The sequence below is a fragment of the Schistocerca americana genome, chromosome 1 (genome assembly GCF_021461395.2).
Source record: "Schistocerca americana isolate TAMUIC-IGC-003095 chromosome 1, iqSchAmer2.1, whole genome shotgun sequence".
Classification (NCBI taxonomy): Eukaryota; Metazoa; Arthropoda; class Insecta; order Orthoptera; family Acrididae; genus Schistocerca; species Schistocerca americana.
Genome location: NC_060119.1, coordinates 1,036,994,497 through 1,037,012,642, shown reverse-complemented (window position 1 = coordinate 1,037,012,642; position 18,146 = coordinate 1,036,994,497).

Genomic DNA, 18,146 nt, shown 5'->3' with positions numbered 1-18,146 from the left:
TCCAACAGAACAGATACCACATTTTCATGCAGTTATACTCGAGTCAGTGAGACTCCAGGTCCAATGTGCCCAACACCATTGCAAATGGGCTTCGTGGTGTGCAGAGGTCAATGATAGACGGCGTAGGGGGCTCTGTGAGCGCAGCCCTCATTCTGTGAACCGCCTATTAATGGTCCTTGTGGTCGCTGAAGCATCAGCTGCACGTCGAGAAGATGATAATGATGAATCCGGTGCTCTGAGTGCCTCTCTGGCCATTTTTTGGTCGTCACGTCCTGCCGTCTCTCAGTGTCAACTGCTTCCTTAATGATGTTGTGTTCACCCTTGGTTCACCCATCCCTGCCAACATTGTCGAATAGTGGCATCGCTCCTATTCAACTGTCGAGTGATTCGCCGACTACTCAGTCTAACTTCTTTGAGCCCAACTACATGTCCCCTCTCAAGTGTTGAAATCTGCGTATATTGTTTACGCGCCTGTTTGAGAGGCATAGTTACCGTCCAACGTAGTACACGAAATGAAATTCGCAAAGAATTTATGTCCTGGTATCGATATACCATCTGGCTACTATCCTTGCCTGCTGCGCGGTGAAATTGCGCTGCAGCGTCACACGTTCATCCATCGGCCGCCAATATTTACAGTTTTGCAATTATCTGTACGAATATCAGTGAAAATCAGTTTTTGAACAATTTGCATAAATCCTTTTTTCCCCTTTCTTTCCTTTTTCTCTTATCCCCGAGTGTGTATTATCAGCTCAATTGTTAAATCAGAATGATGATGCGCATGTAAGGATATTGGCATCACAAATCTACATGTACATCTGCATGGATACTCTGAAAATCACATTTACGTGCCTGGCAGTGGGTTCATCGAACCACCTACACAATTCTCTATTATTCCAATCTCGTATAGCGCGCGGAAAGAATGAACACCTATATCTTTCCGTAAAATGTAGACTGGCAATGGCAAGGAAAGCGTTTCTGAAGAAGAGAAATTTGTTAACATCGAGTATCGATTTAAGTGTCAGGAAGTCGTTTCTGAAAGTATTTTTATGGAGTGTAGCCATGTCTGGAAGTGAAACATGGACGATAAATAGTTTGGACAAGAAGAGAATAGAAACTTTCAAAATGTGGTGGTACAGAATAATGCTGGAGACTAGATGGGTAGATCACATAACTAATGAGGAGGTATTAAGTAGAATTGGGGAGAAGAGGAGTTTGTGGCACAACTTGACAAGAAGAAGGGACCGGTTGGTAGGACATGTTCTGAGCCATCAAGGGATCACAAATTTAGCATTGGAGGGCAGTATGGAGGGTAAAAATCGTAGAGGGAGACCAAGAGATGAATACACTAATTCAGAAGGATGTAGGCTGCAGTAAGTACTGGGAGATGAAGAAGCTTGCACAGGATAGAGTAGCATGGAGAGCTGCATCAAACCAGTCTCAGGACAGAAGACCACAACAACAACATCTTTCCGTACGAGCTCTGATTTCCCTATATTTCCCTATCTAGGTCAGTGTTAACAAAATATTTTCGGATTCGGAGGAGAAAGTTGGTGAATGGAATTCTATGAGAAGACTCCGTCGCAACGAAAAACGCCTTTCTTATAATGATTTCCAGCCCAAATCCTCTATCATTTCTGTGACACTCTCTCCCATAATTCGCAATAATACAAAACCTGCTGTCTTTCTTTGAACTTTTTCGATGTCGTCAGTCCTACCTGGTAAGGATCCCATATCGCGCAGCAGTATTCTAAAAGAGGACGGATAAGCGTAGCGTAGGCAGTCTCCTTTGTAGGTCTGTTACATTTTCTAAGTGCCCCGCCAATAAAACGCAGTCTTTGGTTAGCCTTCACCACAACGTTTTCTGTGTGTTCTTTCCAATTTAAGTTATTCGTAATTGTAATACCTAGGTATTTAGTTGAATTTACGGCTCTTAGATTAGACTGATTTATTGTGTAACAGAAGTTTAACGAGTTCCTTTTAGTACTCATGTGGATGACCTCACACTTTTCGGTTATTAGGGTCAACTGCCACTTTTCGCACCAATCAGATATTTTTTCTAAATTGTTTTGCAGTTTGTTTTGATCTTCTGATGACTTTATTAGTCGATAAACGACAGCGTCAGCTGCAAAGAACCGAAGACGGCTGCTCAGATTGTCTCCTAAATCGTTTATATAGAAAGGAACAGCAAAGGGTTTATAACACTACCTTGTGGAACGCCTGAAATTACTTCTGTTTTACTCGATGACTTTCCGTCAGTTACTACGAACTGTGGCCTCTCTGACAGGAAATCGCAAATCCAGTCACATAACTGAGACGATATTCCATAAGCACGCAATTTCAATACGAGCCGCTTGTGTGGTACAGTGTCAAAAGCCTTTTGGAAATCCAGAAATACGGAATGTATCTGAAATCCCTTGTCAATTGCACTCAGCACTTCATGTGAATAAAGAGCTAGTTGTGTTTCACAGGAACGATGTTTTCTAAGCCCATGTTGACTGTGTGTCAATAGACCGTTTCCTTCGACGTAATTCATAATGTTCGAAAACAATATATGTTCTAAAATCCTGCTGCATGTCGATGTTAACGATATGGGTCTGTAATTTAGTGGATTACTCCTGCTACCTTTCTTGAATACTGGTGTGACCTGTGCAACTTTCCAGTCCTTGGGTACGGATCTATCGTCGAGCGAACGGTTGTATATGATTCTTAAGTATGGAGCTAATGCATCAGCATAATCCGAAAGGAACCTAATTCGTATACAGTCTGGACCAGAAGACTTGCTTTTATTAAGTGATTTGAGTTGCTTCACTACTCCGAGGATATTTACTTCTATGTTACTCATGTTGGCATCTGTTCTCGATTCGAATTCTGGAATATTTACTTCGTCTTCTTTTGCGAAGGCATTTCGGAAGGCTGTGTTTAGTAAATCTGCTTTGGCAGCGCTGTCTTCCATAGTATCGCCATTGTTATCGCGCAGAGAAGGCATTGATTGTTTCTTGCCGCTAACATACTTCACATACGACCAGAATCTCTTTGGATTTTCTGCCAAGTTTCGAGACAAAGTTTCGTTGTGGAAACTGTTATAAGCGTCTCGGATTGAAATCCGCGCTAAGTTTCGAGCTTCTGTAAAGGATCGCCAATCTTGGGGAATTTGCGTCTGTTTAAATTTGGCATGTTCGTTTCTTTGTTTCTGCAACAGTGTTCTAACTCGTTGTGTTTACCAAGGAGGATCAGCTCCGTCGTTTGTTAGTTTGTTTGGTATAAACCTCTCAATTGCTTTGAATTTAAGCCACATCTGGTCTACTGTTATGTTATTAATTTGGAATGAGTGGAGATTGTCCCTCAGGAAGGGGTCAAGTGAATTTTTATCTGCTTTTTTTGAATAGGTAAATTTTTCGCTTTTTTCGAGGATTTGGGGATTAAAATATTCAATCTCGCTACGCGCAACCCTGTGTTCACTAATCCCCATATCGGTTTTGATGCTGGTTATTAACTCAGGATTATTTGTTGCTAAATGTCAAGTGTGTTTTCACAACCGTTTACTATTCGCGTGGGCTCATGAACTAACTGCGCGAAATAATTTTCAGAGAATGCGTTTAGCACAATTTCGGATATTTTATGCGTACCTTCGGAATTAAACATGTATTTTCGCCAACATATCGAGGGTAAATTAAAGTCACCACCAACTATTATCGTATGAGTCAGGTACGTGTTTGAAATCAAACTCAAGTTTTCTTTGAACCTTTCAGCAACTGTATCATCTGAACTGGGAGGTCGGTAAAAGGATCCTATTATTATTTTATTCCGTTTGCCAACAATGACATCTGCCCATACTAACTCACAGGAAGTATCTGCTTCGATTTCGCAACAAGTTAAACTACTTCTAACAGCAACAAACACGCCACCGCCAACCGTGTTTAGCCTATCTTTTCGGAACACCGTTAGGTTCTTCGCAAAAATTTCCGCTGAGCTTATGTCCAGCTTTAGCCAGCTTTCAGTACCTATAACGATTTGAACATCAGTGCTTTCTATTAGGGCTCGGAGCACTGGTACTTTCCCAACACAGCTACGACAATTTAAAACTGTTATACCAATGGTTCCTGTATCTATGTTCTTCCTGTGTTCAGCCTGTACTCTTTGTGACTGAAGCCCATCTTGTGTTTTCCCGAGACACTCTAACCTAAAAAACCGCCCAGTCCACGCCACACAGCCCCTACTACCTGTGTTGCCGCCTTCTGCGTATAGTGGACACCTGACCTATTCAGCGGAACCCGAAACCCAACCATCCCTTGGCGCAAGTCGAGAAATCTGCAGCCTACACATTTGCAGAACCGTCTGAGCCTCTGATTCAGACTCTCCACTCGGCTCTATACCAGAGGTCCGCAATCGGTCCTGTCGACTGTGTTCCAAATGGTCAGCTCTGCTTTCATCTTGCAAGCAAGACTGGCAGCTTTCACCACTTCTGTCAGCCGCTCGAAACCAAAGAGAATCTCTTCTGATTCAAAGCGACACACATCATTGGTACAGACGTGAGCAACCAACTGCAGTTGGCTGCACCCTGTGCTCTTCATGGCATCTGGGAGGACCCTTTCCACATCTGGAATGACTCCACCCGGTATGCACATGGAGTGCACATTGATATACTTACCCTCCTTGTCATCCAAGTCCCGAAGGGGCTCCATAACGCGCCTAACTTTGGAGCTCCCAACTTCCAATAGTCCCACCCTCTGCGGCTGCCCGGATCTTGCAGACTGAGTGGTTTCCTCTGAAACAGGACAGGCGACAGCATCTGGCTCAGCGACAGTGTCATCCAGAGACAGCACCTGGAACTTGTTTGTCAGACCAACCGGGGAAGCCTTACGTGCAGCCGCCTGGGAAGTCTTTCGCCGCCTCTCACTCGACCATAGGTGAGGGGTCAGCCTCAGTGTGAACAGTAACTGGGTTGGCCACTGTTGAGGACCGATGGAGGACTCTGACGCGCTGGACGTTCGCTGGATCCCCACGACCGGCCCACAACTGTGATGTCCCTCCACTGCAGCCTCAAGCTGTGGAACCGAAGCCATCACAGCCTGAAGCTGAGAGCGAAGTGTCACCAACTCGGCTCGCATCCGCACACAACAATCGCATTCCCTGCCCATACTAAAGACCGTGGAAAACTAAACTATGCAAACAAACGGACTATCGGCACGTGCTGCGTAACTCTAATGCAGATCCTGTAGAAAACGCCCAAGCTGTGTCTAGTAATACGCAGATATTCAAGACCCTGACTACCGAAGCACTCAGGTGAAACTAAATAATTTGCTCCTGATAAGGAACTTGTAATGTTGTTATTTTTGTGGCCTTCAGTCCTGAGATGGTTTGATGCAGCTCTCCATGCTACTCTATCCTGTGCAATCTTCTTCATCTCCCAGTACTTACTGCAAGCTACATCCTTCTGAATCTACTTAGTGTATTCATCTCTTGGTCTCCCTCTACGATTTTTACCCTCCACGCTGCCCTCTAATGCTAAATTTGTGATCCCCTGATGCCTCATAACATATCCTACCAACCGGTCCCATCTTCTTGTCAAGTTGTGCCCCAAACTCCTCCTCTCCCAATACCATTCAATACCTCCTCATTAGTCATGTGATCTACCCATCTAATCTTCAGCATTCTTCTGTACCACCACATTTCAAAAGTTTCTATTGTCTTCTTGTCCAAACTGTTTATCGTCCATGTTTCACTTCCATACATGGCTACACTCCATACAAATACTTTCAGTAACGATTTCCTGACACTTAAATCTGTACTCGATGTTAACAAATTTCTCTTTTTCAGAAACCCTCTCCTTGCCATTGCCAATCTACTTTTATACCCTCTTTACTTCGACCATTATCAGTTATTCTGCTCCCCAAATAGCAAAACTCCTTTACTGCTTTAAGTGTCTCATTTCCTAATCTAATTCCCTCAACATCACCCGACGTAATTCGACTACATTCCAATATCGTTGTTTTGCTTTTGTTGATGTTCATCTTATATCCTCCTTTCAAGACACTGTCCATTCCGTTCAACTGCTCTTCCAAGTCCCCTGGTGTCTCTGACAGAATTACAATGTCATCGGCGAACCTCAAAGTTTTTATTTCTTCTCCATGGATTTTAATACCTACTCCGAATTTTTCTTTTGTTTCCTTTACTGCTTGCTCAATATACATATTGAATAACATCAGGGATACGCTACAACACTGTCTCACTCCCTTCCCAACCACTGCTTCCCTTTCGTGCCCCTCGACTCTTATAATTGCCATCTGGTTTCTGTACAAATTGTAAACAGCCTTTCGCTCCCTGTATTTTACTCCTGCCACCTTTACAATTTTAAAGAACTTGTAACATATGCTCAGAATCGGTTTACTTTCTGATGCAAACGAAAACGAGAGAACTGTGGCTATTATATTTTAAATTTACGCGCAGAAACTCAAGAAATTAAACTATTAAAGCACATAGATGATATAATGAAATTCACTCCTGGTTAGGAAATGGCTCTGAGCACTATGGGACTCAACTGCTGAGGTCATTAGTCCCCTAGAACTTAGAACTACTTAAACCTAACTAACCTAAGGACATCACAAACATCCATGCCCGAGGCAGGATTCGAACCTGCGACCGTAGCGGTCTTGCGGTTCCAGACTGCAGCGCCTTTAACCGCACGGCCACTTCGGCCGGCACTCCTGGTTAGGAACTCGTAAATGTCACAAAAGCTGTTTATTTATATATTGCTGCGTCTGTCGCGGTCGGCTACTACCGCCGCGGTAGTACTTGATCGCCCTCTGAAGTTTAGGAAACATTGCAGAGCGAAGTTCCGTAAACATTAAGTTATGACGCACTTTATAATAACACATCCAACTGATCATTTGTAATAATTTTATTCTACATTGTTAACATGTCATGTATTTGTTTTATATCTTATTTTGTTTTGCATATGTCATATGTCTTCTGTTGTTTTGTCATATGCTAAAGAAAAAGCAGTAAACGAAGATGATGAGCATCTGATAATGAGGTTCTAGACGTGAAATTCACTATAAGTGAACAAACCAAGAGGTTGTAGCCGTGGGAGCTTTATTTCCTGGAATATTACTCATTCATAAACCGACCGGTCATTAATTTCTCTGTAGTCGTTGGTAACGGTGAAAGCATTAAACTCTATTACCTTCCGTTTAAGGCAACGTAGATCTTTTGGAAACTAAAGCGGACAAACGCGAGTAGGGCTCGTACTCTGAGGTTTCCGTAAAATCTTAATTCTGTAAATAGATATCAACAATTATTTCGTGTGGCTCATTAGTTTGATGCAAGTCTTTCGGTTGGGCACACTTCGGCGACTTGCGTGTACGTAACCCACGCCAGTTATCTAACCGGAGAATGCGGACCCACAGCTCAACGTGGAATTCGAACTGATGTGTTGTTCCTAGCGACTCCTCACGTAGTAGAAAGACGAAGGCAAGGTTAAAATGGAGACCGAAAAATGCGTGATCCAACGGCGATTCGATCACGCGACCTCTCGGTTTTCGTGCATGCGCTTTACCACTTTTTTTAAACTCATTTTCTTTGTTCTTCTTCGTTGTATTTGTTCGGGGTGTTCAGGTTCCTCGTTGATCCATTAACTCAGTTTTATTATTATTATTATTATTATTATTATTACAGAGGGCATCTAACCCTCTGACCGAACACGCTGAGCTACTGTGACGGCACCACTAGACCACATTCTTTTCTTTAGCAACAGCTGTCACAAAGCCAAATATCACATAGCTTTTACGTTGATTTTATACTGACTTTAAATACAAAATTAGGGAACCTTTGTAATGGTGAGAACTTTTCTTTTCCACTTATCATTGAGGATATCTTGTTCTTCGTTCTTCAAGTGTTGTTTCAAATCTTATACAGTCTTTCTACCTCGTTGAAGATGTAGTTGGTAAAAAAAATAAAATAATGTATGATAAATGTGTTTTCGCCATGGCTGTTGGGAACGCTTTGACGTCCAATTACATAGTTTTATTTCTGTTTATTTCGTTAACAGTGGTTGACAGCAAACTCGCTGATTTAAATTTTACCCACTTCCATAGACCCGCAATTCTGGAGCAACTTGCTGTTCGCTGTATGACAGTGTCAACCACTCCACAGTAATGGCAATACGGATGACTAATTGGTTGTATTCTGTGGCGTCGCACAGCTGCCGAGAACTAATCATTTATGAACATGTGAGTTGCTGAACACAACCTTGAACTTAAGGATTTGCCTGCAAAATCTGACTTCATCGGCTTCTAGTTAATAGGTCTCTGCGTTTCATTTAGTTTGCTGGGGGACATAGAGCTTTTCATCCAGTGGTTTCGATTATTTTCTTTGTCGTATGGAATCTTGTATTCGTATTTGGAGTCTTCCTAAAACGCATGTTTTCTTTGTTGTATAGAATCCTGTACTCGCATTTGGAGTCTTCTTTAAAACACATGTTTCAGTTTGCAAGCCACGAACTACATTTGCTGGCACCGTTCTGTTCTCTCTCTTTTATTAAGTCCGGCCCTCTAGATGGTAATTTCAGGTAGTGTAAGAGACTTTTCACAATAAGGGCTGAACATTTTTCCTAACAACCTGTTAGGTCTACGTCGCCTTCAGTAAGTGGTTTCGTCAGTTGATCCCTGGCAACTTAACTTTCCAAATAAAACAGCCTATAACTTTTTGATTCCTTCGATACATTTCCTATCGGTGGGTGTGATTCGTGCAACATACCACATTTAGGATAGGGCCAGTATGTTAACACTTTCAGTCCTTTGAATGATGTTTAATTTTCGTGTACTATTGGCTATCAGGGCACCTTTTACATTTTCTACCACTCCTTTGGAATTGTCGTCAATTAACTCGTTTGTATTTCTCCTTAATTTCACTGCGGTCACAGCGGACCTCATGTTGCTCTTCTTTAAATTCGACTACCGATGTTCTGCTGTTTAAGCAGTTTTAACACAATTGGTCAAAGAATGACGGGTCACTCACTGGTTGTCATCTAGAATAAATAACAAATCTGTATCCCTGAAGATGTGATTAACGTCGCTGAATTAGTTGTATCCTAAATAAACATTTATGATACAGCTGAAGAGGTCTTATTCTTCGCGGTTCCTAGCACTTCCATTTCAACACTTTCGGTGAAAGTTTGTGCCTTGGGATGAGCACCTTCGTTTATCCACAGTAGGTGTGTTTTATCCTGGTTTATTGTTGCCCCTGTTGCGTCTTTATAATCATCCATTATTTCTGATACTTTGTGGTGTCTTAGGATTCTGTAATTATAATGATAAAGTCATCAGCATAGGCCCTTAGAGTGAACCGCTGTGCACCAACATGTAACCCTTATATTGAGATGCTAACTGTACAGAATAATGGTTTTCAAGAAATAGCAACAGATGACAACCAGTAACAATCATACAGGTCAACCTTGTCGGATAGGTCGAGTAGGGAGTGCTTCCGTGAAATAGCCGTTGATTTGCACCTTGTAAAACGTTTGCTACCGGTTTGGTAACAGTAAACCTATTGTCGATTGTGGATATCTTAAATGCTCTAGCACATTCCTTAAGTACTGATGGCTGACATCAGGCCCGTCATGTATATAAACACTTCACTTATAAAATTTGTTCCCGGGTTCGATTCCCGGCGGGGTCAGGGATTTTCTCTGCCTCGTGATGGCTGGGTGTTGTGTGATGTCCTTAGGTTAGTTAGGTTTAAGTAGTTCTAAGTTCTAGGGGACTGATGACCATAGATGTTAAGTCCCATAGTGCTCAGAGCCATTTTTTTTATAAAATTTGATATGTGAATTTGAGAGTGTAAAGGCATCTGACATATATGCCATTATCCTTTGGATGCACTGATTTAGGAGCTTAAATTTCTTATACCGCCAACGGACCGTAGATTTTAGTATTTGATATATATTTCGACTGGAAGCATTTATATGTACCTGAAAAAATGGGTGTTAACAGTTGAACAGACTGGCAGCAAATGGCGAAAAAATGTTTTTTTCTTATGATGGGTTTACAAATAAACAATTTTAGGATTTTTTTCTTTTCTTGTACACTTAAATCTTGCGTCTTGCCAAATTTTATGACTCCAGGTGAACGGGAAGTAATCTATAGGTTTTGATGAGTGAGTTTGCTAGTATCAAGACACGTGACATAAATAGTCGTATCTTGCAATTGCATAAATTTAGAAGCTTTAATTATTTGTACAGCCAAGGGACCATATGTGACACAAATTTCAACTTCGTGCCTCTACCCGTTCCTAAGTTTAAAGGGTCTTAACAGTCGGACGGACAGACAGACAGACGGACGGACAAAGAAGTGATCCTATAAGGGTTCCGTTTTTATGGATGGACGTGTGGCACCGTACAAAAACATTTAGGAAATGAAACCAACAGCTACGGCGAATTTATAAAAGGAAATCAATAAGAACGTCAACTCGAGCTCTAAAGTGGAAGTTTTTGTAGTCTGCATCGGGTAAGCCGCCGCTGTTAGAGAACTAAGTTGAAAATGTCTCCGAAATGTTAATCTACCATTGAAAGAAACATAGCTGTGACCCCAGAATATGCGTCTGACTTCTCTTCATTGTTCCTCTGCTACGGACGCTACTAAGCTCCAAAGAATACCAACGATAAAACGAGGAACAACCAGCTGTCTCAGTTCCACTACAGGCGCAATACTCCTGCTCATTTTGGTTATACTGCGACAGCAGTGCCTGTAACAGACAGAAAACTATACTTCTGTGTATGACATCCTATCAGTGTGAATAGTATCATTTGTATTGGTATGTTAACATAGTTTTTACAACAAGGAGCCTATGTAGAGCCATGAAAACTGGCAAGAAATAACAAATTGCATCACATTTGTCTTTCTTTATTTTCCTAAGGACGCTGGAAGGTATGGAACCGGACGTCAAAGCATAGTTTGCCCTATGGATATGTACTGAAATATTTTGTTGTCCTTTAAGAAGAAAAAGTGACTAGTAAATATCAGACGGAATGACGTTTTGCAGAAAGATGCCACATATCTACTCAACAAAGTAAAGCTTTCTTCCCTACATTTACGTCAAATCAATGAAGTGAAACGTAGTAAACGCGGATTAAATACATTACCTATATTATTAACGTCCCAAATAAGTCATGACATGTGGAGCTGAAGGGAAAACAACTCAGAGGTGATAATAAAACATCAGAAACAGCAAGAATCTTTCCCGACACAGAAGAAATTAGTTCCACAATTGTTGCTGCTTTCGAGAACCACAATCGCCAAGAATCTTCTTCCACATGCCATATTTACAAAAATATTCGCGAATTAAGATGTAGTGTCAGTATAATAATATGTGAATCATCAGACTGCATACAAAATAGTTGCGTGACAAGGAAAGTGCCAATCATAAAAAGACCAGACAACGACAGAAATAGATGCTTATCATATCTGGTTCAAATGGCTCTGAGCACTATGGGACTTAACATCTGTGGTCATCAGTCCCCTAGAACTTAGAACTACTTAAACCTAACTAACGTAAGGACTTCACACACACCCATGCCCGAAGCAGGATTCGAACCTGCGACCGTAGCGGTCACGCGGTTCCAGACTGAAGCCGGCCGGCCATGTATGGAATGGGTATCTATTTTCGCGTGCTTTCAGCAGTGTAAGCTGAAGTTATACACAAATTCGAAAATATTTCTTCACGAATTAGTTGTAGCTTGTAGTTATATAAATAAGATTCGGCTCTTTTTATATTTATTTCACGATCGTTCATGTCCCTCGACTATTTACTACTGCTTGGAAAGCAAAAATGTAATAACTGTTTCGACGATTAAACAAAAATTTACCTTACGTCTGCTAGGGGCGCTAGTATCCATCCAGCTGTCAGACGGTAACAATTTTCACAGCAATGAGTGACGCAATTCTGTGTGATTGTGGCCCACGCAGCAATTAATTAAAAAGCTTCACACTGAACTCAGTTATTAATAACAGAATTAGAATATTTTCAACTCAGTTCTCTTCGTAAAAGAAGCAACTCACTACTGCATTAACAACCACTGACACAATATTTTAAAAAAAATACAGGCACTTCCTCTCGTCGCTGTAACTTTGTAGCAGTTTTAAAATCATTGTTAATGGTAATCTCAGCAGCCCGAACTTATCAAAACTATAGATAAGTCAATCTAAAATGGATACAACAACAAGACTGTCGAATGCATAGTAGCATTAGTCATATTTATTTCGTGACAACGGCGGGTTGAGGATATCGTACCTCCAATGCTTTCACATCAGTGATCCATGTACTGCGTTCCCCGCCAACTCGAAGCCGCGTGCTGGCTCGCCACCTCTTTGACGACGATACGTAACAAATATTTCCACAAAGGATTTTATCACTCCGCAATGATTTTTAATTAACATACTGCTCCAAAACAATTAAGGCAAATCGTGCATTAACGTCCGGCATGTTAAATCTGTTTTGATACAGGTGGTACCTCTGGTCTTCTTGCATTGTTTGAGATCTTCGTTTTCCATGTAACCAACAAAGAAAGTCAGTCGCCTCCTGTCGGCTGTGTTATGCATTATAGTATCAGGTGACCCCTCGTGTTCTCTAGCGACGTACACAGACTGCAGTTTCCGCTTGTGGACATTGCGTTAAACGAAACATATGTAATGCGACATCTTAATGTAGTCCAAGTTGCAAGGGCAGTTTATTTGATCCAAGAAGGATGGACCTTCAATCGCACTGCTGCAGATGCCGATGCCTCTCCATCTTTCATCCACAGGCTGTGGACACGCTACAGGAAGACAGTGTAGTAGACAAGGGTTGGACAATGTCGCCGACGTACTGCAACACCACGTGAAGCCATATCTGCGTTGCGGCGTCGTACGGCTACCGCACGAGCCCTGCAAGACGATCATACACGGGCTGCTGAAGTCACTGTGTCAGATCAGACTGTAAGGAACAGGTTTACGAGACGTCCTGTTCGAATAGCCCGCTTGACACAATGTCTCGGAGCTCGCCTTCTGTTCTGCCATTCCTATGTCAACTGGGAATCCTGTCACTGGTGAAACGTGTTATTCGCAGCCACGTATAGATTTCCTCTGACGCGAGGTGATGGCCGTGCTCGTGTGTGGAGACACCGTGGTGAACGGTAACTGCCAAATGATGAGCAGGAAATCTACATCTTCGGTCAACGTTCTGTGATATTGTGCAGAGGCCTCAATGTCGACAGCCGTACGGATTTTGTCGTTTCCATGGTCGCTTTACCGCCAAGTTGTACATCGAACAGATTTTGTTTGCGGTGGCTGCTGAATAGGCTGGTGACCCTGATTTCCTTCTCATGTACTATAATTCCCATTCGGAGGGAATCACAAGGTATGTCTTGCAAACCCTGGACGTTGAAGTAATGGAGTTGCCAGAGGTGTTCGTGGCCTTCCTCTTTCACCACAGACTCTGCAAGAACTCGGGAGAGCTCTCATTGAAGAATGGGAACGGATGTCATAGGGTGACCTCCGTGGACTTATAGGGAACAACTTTGTAGTCGAAACCTGTCGGACATTAGTTGTTGTTATGTAAATTAATAAGGATGCTATGACGTTTTGTTGTGTACTTAATTTTTGTCGGGTAGAGGTACAATTTGGTAACACAACCAGTCTTCAGTTATTGGTCAGTGGAGTAGGGCAGACGCCCAAAGTCATGTTCCTCTAAATCTTCTGAGTAGCATATTTCCTAATCTGTATTTGAAATTAAAATTTTATCTTGGAATAAAAAAACACATTACAAAGTTTGCATCATTATCCATTTTCGTAAGTGATTAGCCTAAGAATAAGATATTTGCAAATAATATTACTTTACTAAGTACGATGAAATACATTTAGAAAGGCTAAGCAATGAAACAGTGAGTTCGCGAATGTAATGAGCGTCTGTTACATCATCATGCTTCTTTTCAGTGTTATTATCTAAATTATTTCATTGAGTTTCAGTCTACAGAGCCTATTACAACACTCGAATGATGCTGAATCGATGGAGAGGTCCGAGAACTTGTTACGTGGGTACAACGCCGCATTCTAGCTGGTCTTCCCTGCGGAAACGGATTGGATAATGAATATTCAGGCGACGCGAACGTGACAAGGGGCGTTGCTGGGAGCACAAGCGCGCGGCAGTTGTTTCTCTGAGCAGCACCAGCACTCGGCTGAGTCCAACATTGTGCACGCCATAGCATGGCAAAAAACGAAAGAAAGAAAAAATTCATTACTCAGCAATGTAAACCCGAGAAACAGCTCTGCAGCAGTGACGTAGACATTCGTCTGCAGAAGAAAAGTTGTCTCTGCCTGTTCCATCAGAATTAAAGTAGTTCAAACTTAGTATTTTGCTAGATAACCCTAGGAGATTCTAAAACTGACTATAAGCCTGATGACGTGTAGCATCAATGAAAGACTGCCATTAAAGAATCAGAGGAAAAGCAAGTGCCAAGGTCTGGTTTTCGTTCATACCGGAGTTTATCCTTCGAATTATTTCTCGCGCCAGTTGCATAAAGAAGACTAGATTATACGGGGTCTCTCCCCTAAGGTCCAGAAAAAGACTGTCGAATGACGAAGAAAAACGCCATTTTAATTTTCTCTACATGTGAAACTCATTTTTGCTCCTGGTGTGAGACTACCTGTGAAAACAAATGCTACGCGGCAGGCAGCTTACCAACTAGTAACTTGCTGCTGGCTATACTGATTCTTCATTTTCAGTTATCGGCAATATATTTGGAGGGTATGTGGCACCAGACTAATTTCGGCCGCTCAATCAATACTGCACATAAAATAACACTTTTAATAACGTGTGATTTGTAATGAAACGGAAAACGATATTTTTCGTCGACACCAATCGTCGTTTGAAAAACCCATTGAGGACTACATGCGTGAAACAATTCCACATGTTCTTCACAATACCGATCTTGAAATTATCCCCCAGAATACCAGGTAAACAGCAACGGATAAATTTTACAAAATGTGTCTGCTATACATAGCACCCCATCAGTGCTATGATCGTCGTAACTTTATGATTTTTAATGTTTGTTTCTGAGTGACACCGCTCAGAGAGCCGTGAGGGAAATATGTATGTTGTTTTACATGCTTTTGAGAAATTTTCTTATAGGAATGATAATTCAAAAGCAATAAAAACCTTGACAACACCGAACAGGTAACAGTTGTAAAGGGCCTTCATACAGGTAACATGTATCATTATAAGACGTTTGTGTCTTGCCACTCCTGAAAACAAAATAAAGACGACTTGGTCTTACCTACATTATATACATATCGTTCAAATCACTGTGAAGTGCATGGCAGATGGTATTTACACTCCAAGACAAAAAGAATGACGCACCACGAAGAAATTAGCCGAGTGGGACGGAAATCGGTAGATGTGCCTTACATGTATAGGAAAACAAATGAGTATCATTTTAGAAAAATTGCTTGATTAACTCAAGAGAAGATGCCTCACTCACGTGGTGGTACACCCCTGGCCGTTATGAAAGCAGTTGTTCGGCATGGCACTGATTTGTTGATTTAGTTGTTGGATGTCCACCTTAAGGATATCGTGATAAATCCTGTCCAGCTGATGAGTTAGATCGTCAAAATCTCGAGCCGGTATGAGGCTATTTCTGTATAATAAATCATCCAGTTTTTTCTGAAATTGTGATGCTGCGCATGCGCTTCACATCTACGGATTTCCCATACGTTCGAATAATTTCTTAACGGTATATATATGCAGGGCGGCTCCTTCGTGTGAACGGTACGCAGTGAGTGGTTAGCCGCAGCACGGTACACTTCGACGGTGCTAACAGAGGCAATTGGAAGCTGCTGCGAAAAGGAGTTTTGCCTCGGAGATATATATACCGTCCAACAATTAATCAAGTATGTTGGAAATCCGCATGTGAAGTACATGTGCAGACAAACAAGAATATATCTGCTCCTGGATGCGCCTTACAAACCTGCTGTATCTGATTTCTGAATAGTAAGGCCTATCCGGGAGCAGATATAGGCCCAGACCACAATTTAGTAGTGATGAAGAGTAGGTTGAAGTTTAAGAGACTATTCATGAAAATAAAGTCCGCAAAGAAGAGAGATACGGAACCTAACGGATGAAGAGACACGCTTGAAGCTCTCGAAGGCTATAGATACTGCGATAAGAAATAGCTCAGTAGGCAGTTCAGTTGAAGAGGAACACAAATCCCTAATAACGGCTGTCACAGAAACTATAAAAGAAAACATAGGTACAAAGAAAACAAATTGCGAGGAAACCATGTGTAACAGAAGAAACACTTTAGTTGATCGATGAAAGAAGGAAGTACAAAAATGCTCATGGAAATTCAGGAATACAGAAATACAAGTCATTTAGAAATGAAATGAGCAGGAAATGCAGGGATGGTAAGGGGAAATGGCGGCATTAAAATGTGAAGAAATCGAAAAAGAAGTGAATGTCGGAAGGACTAACTAAGCGTTTAGGGAAGCCAAAGCAACCTTCGGTGAAATTAAAATCAAGGGTAGTAAAATTGATAGTGCAATGGAAAATCGCAGTTAAATGAAAACGAAAAATTGGACAGATGGAAACAGTGCATTTAAGGCCTCTATGAGGGGGAAGACTTGTCTGATGTGATAGGAGGAGGAACAGCAGTTGATATACAAGAGACAGTGTATCCAGCATTATAATCAGATTTAAAACAGCTTTGGAAGACTTAAAGTCAGTTATGGCAGTAGGGATTGATAACATTCCATAACAATTTTTAAAATCGTTGGAGGAAGTGACAACAAAACGACTATTCGCGTTGGTGTGTAGGATGTAAGAGTCTGGCGATATAACATCAGACTTTCGGAAAAACATCATCCACACAATTCCAAAGTCGAAAAGTTCAAGAATTGTCGCTCAGTCATATTAACAACTCGTGTATCCAAGTTGTTTACAAGAATAATATACAGAAGACTGGAAACGAAAATTGAAGATGTGTTATATGACGATCAGTTTGGCTTTAGCGAAGGTAAAGGCACAAGAGAGGCAGTTCTGACGTTGCAGTTGATAATGGAAGCAAGACTAAAGAAAAATCAAGACACGTACATAGGATTTGTCGATCTGGAGAAAGCGCCCGACAATAACAAACGGTGCAAGGTGTTCGAAATTCTGATGAAACTAGGGATAAACTATAAGGAGAGATGTGTAGTATACAGCATATACTAGAATCCAGAGGGAATAATAAGAGTGGAAGGCCAAGAACGAAGTGCTCGGATTAAACTGAGTGTGAGACAGGGATGTAGTCTATCGCCTCTATTGTTCAATCTGTACATCGAAGAAGCATTTATGGAAGTAAATGAACGGTTTGAGGGTAGAATAAAAATTCATATAAGATTTCCTAATGACATTGCTATCCTCTGCGAAGGGGATGAAGAATTACTGAATTTTCTGAATGTAATGAATAATCTGTTGAGTACAGAATATAAATTGAGAGTAAATCGAAGAAAGGTGAAGTTAATGAAAAGTAGCAGAAATGAGAACCTAATATGAGGATTGATGGACACGAAGAAGATGAAATTAAGGAAGTCTGTTAATTAGACAGCATAATAACCTATGACAGATGGAGCAAGGAGGACATCAAAAGTAAACCAGCACTGAAAAAAATGGCATTCCTAACCAACAGAAATCTACTAGTATCAAACTTAGGCCTTAATTTGAGAAAGAAACTTTACAGCACTGTGTGACCGTGAAACATGGACTGTGGGAAGACTTGAACAGATGAGAATCGAAACATTTGAGATATGGTGGATGGTGAAAATTAGTTGGACTGATAAGGCAAGGAATGAGGAGATTCTACCTAGAATCGGAGAGGAAAAGTATATATAGAAAATACTGACCAGAAGAAGGAACGGAATGATGGGACATTTGTTAAGACATCGGGGAATAACTTCCGTGATACTGGAGGGAGCCGTAGAGGGTAGAAACGGTAGAGGAAGATGGAGATTGGAATACATCCAGAAAGTAACTGAGGACGTCAGTTGTAAGTGCTACTCGGAAATGAAGAGAATGGCACAGGAGAGGAATTCGTGGTGGGCCGCAGCAAACCAGTCAAACCCACACACACACAGTCTCAATGG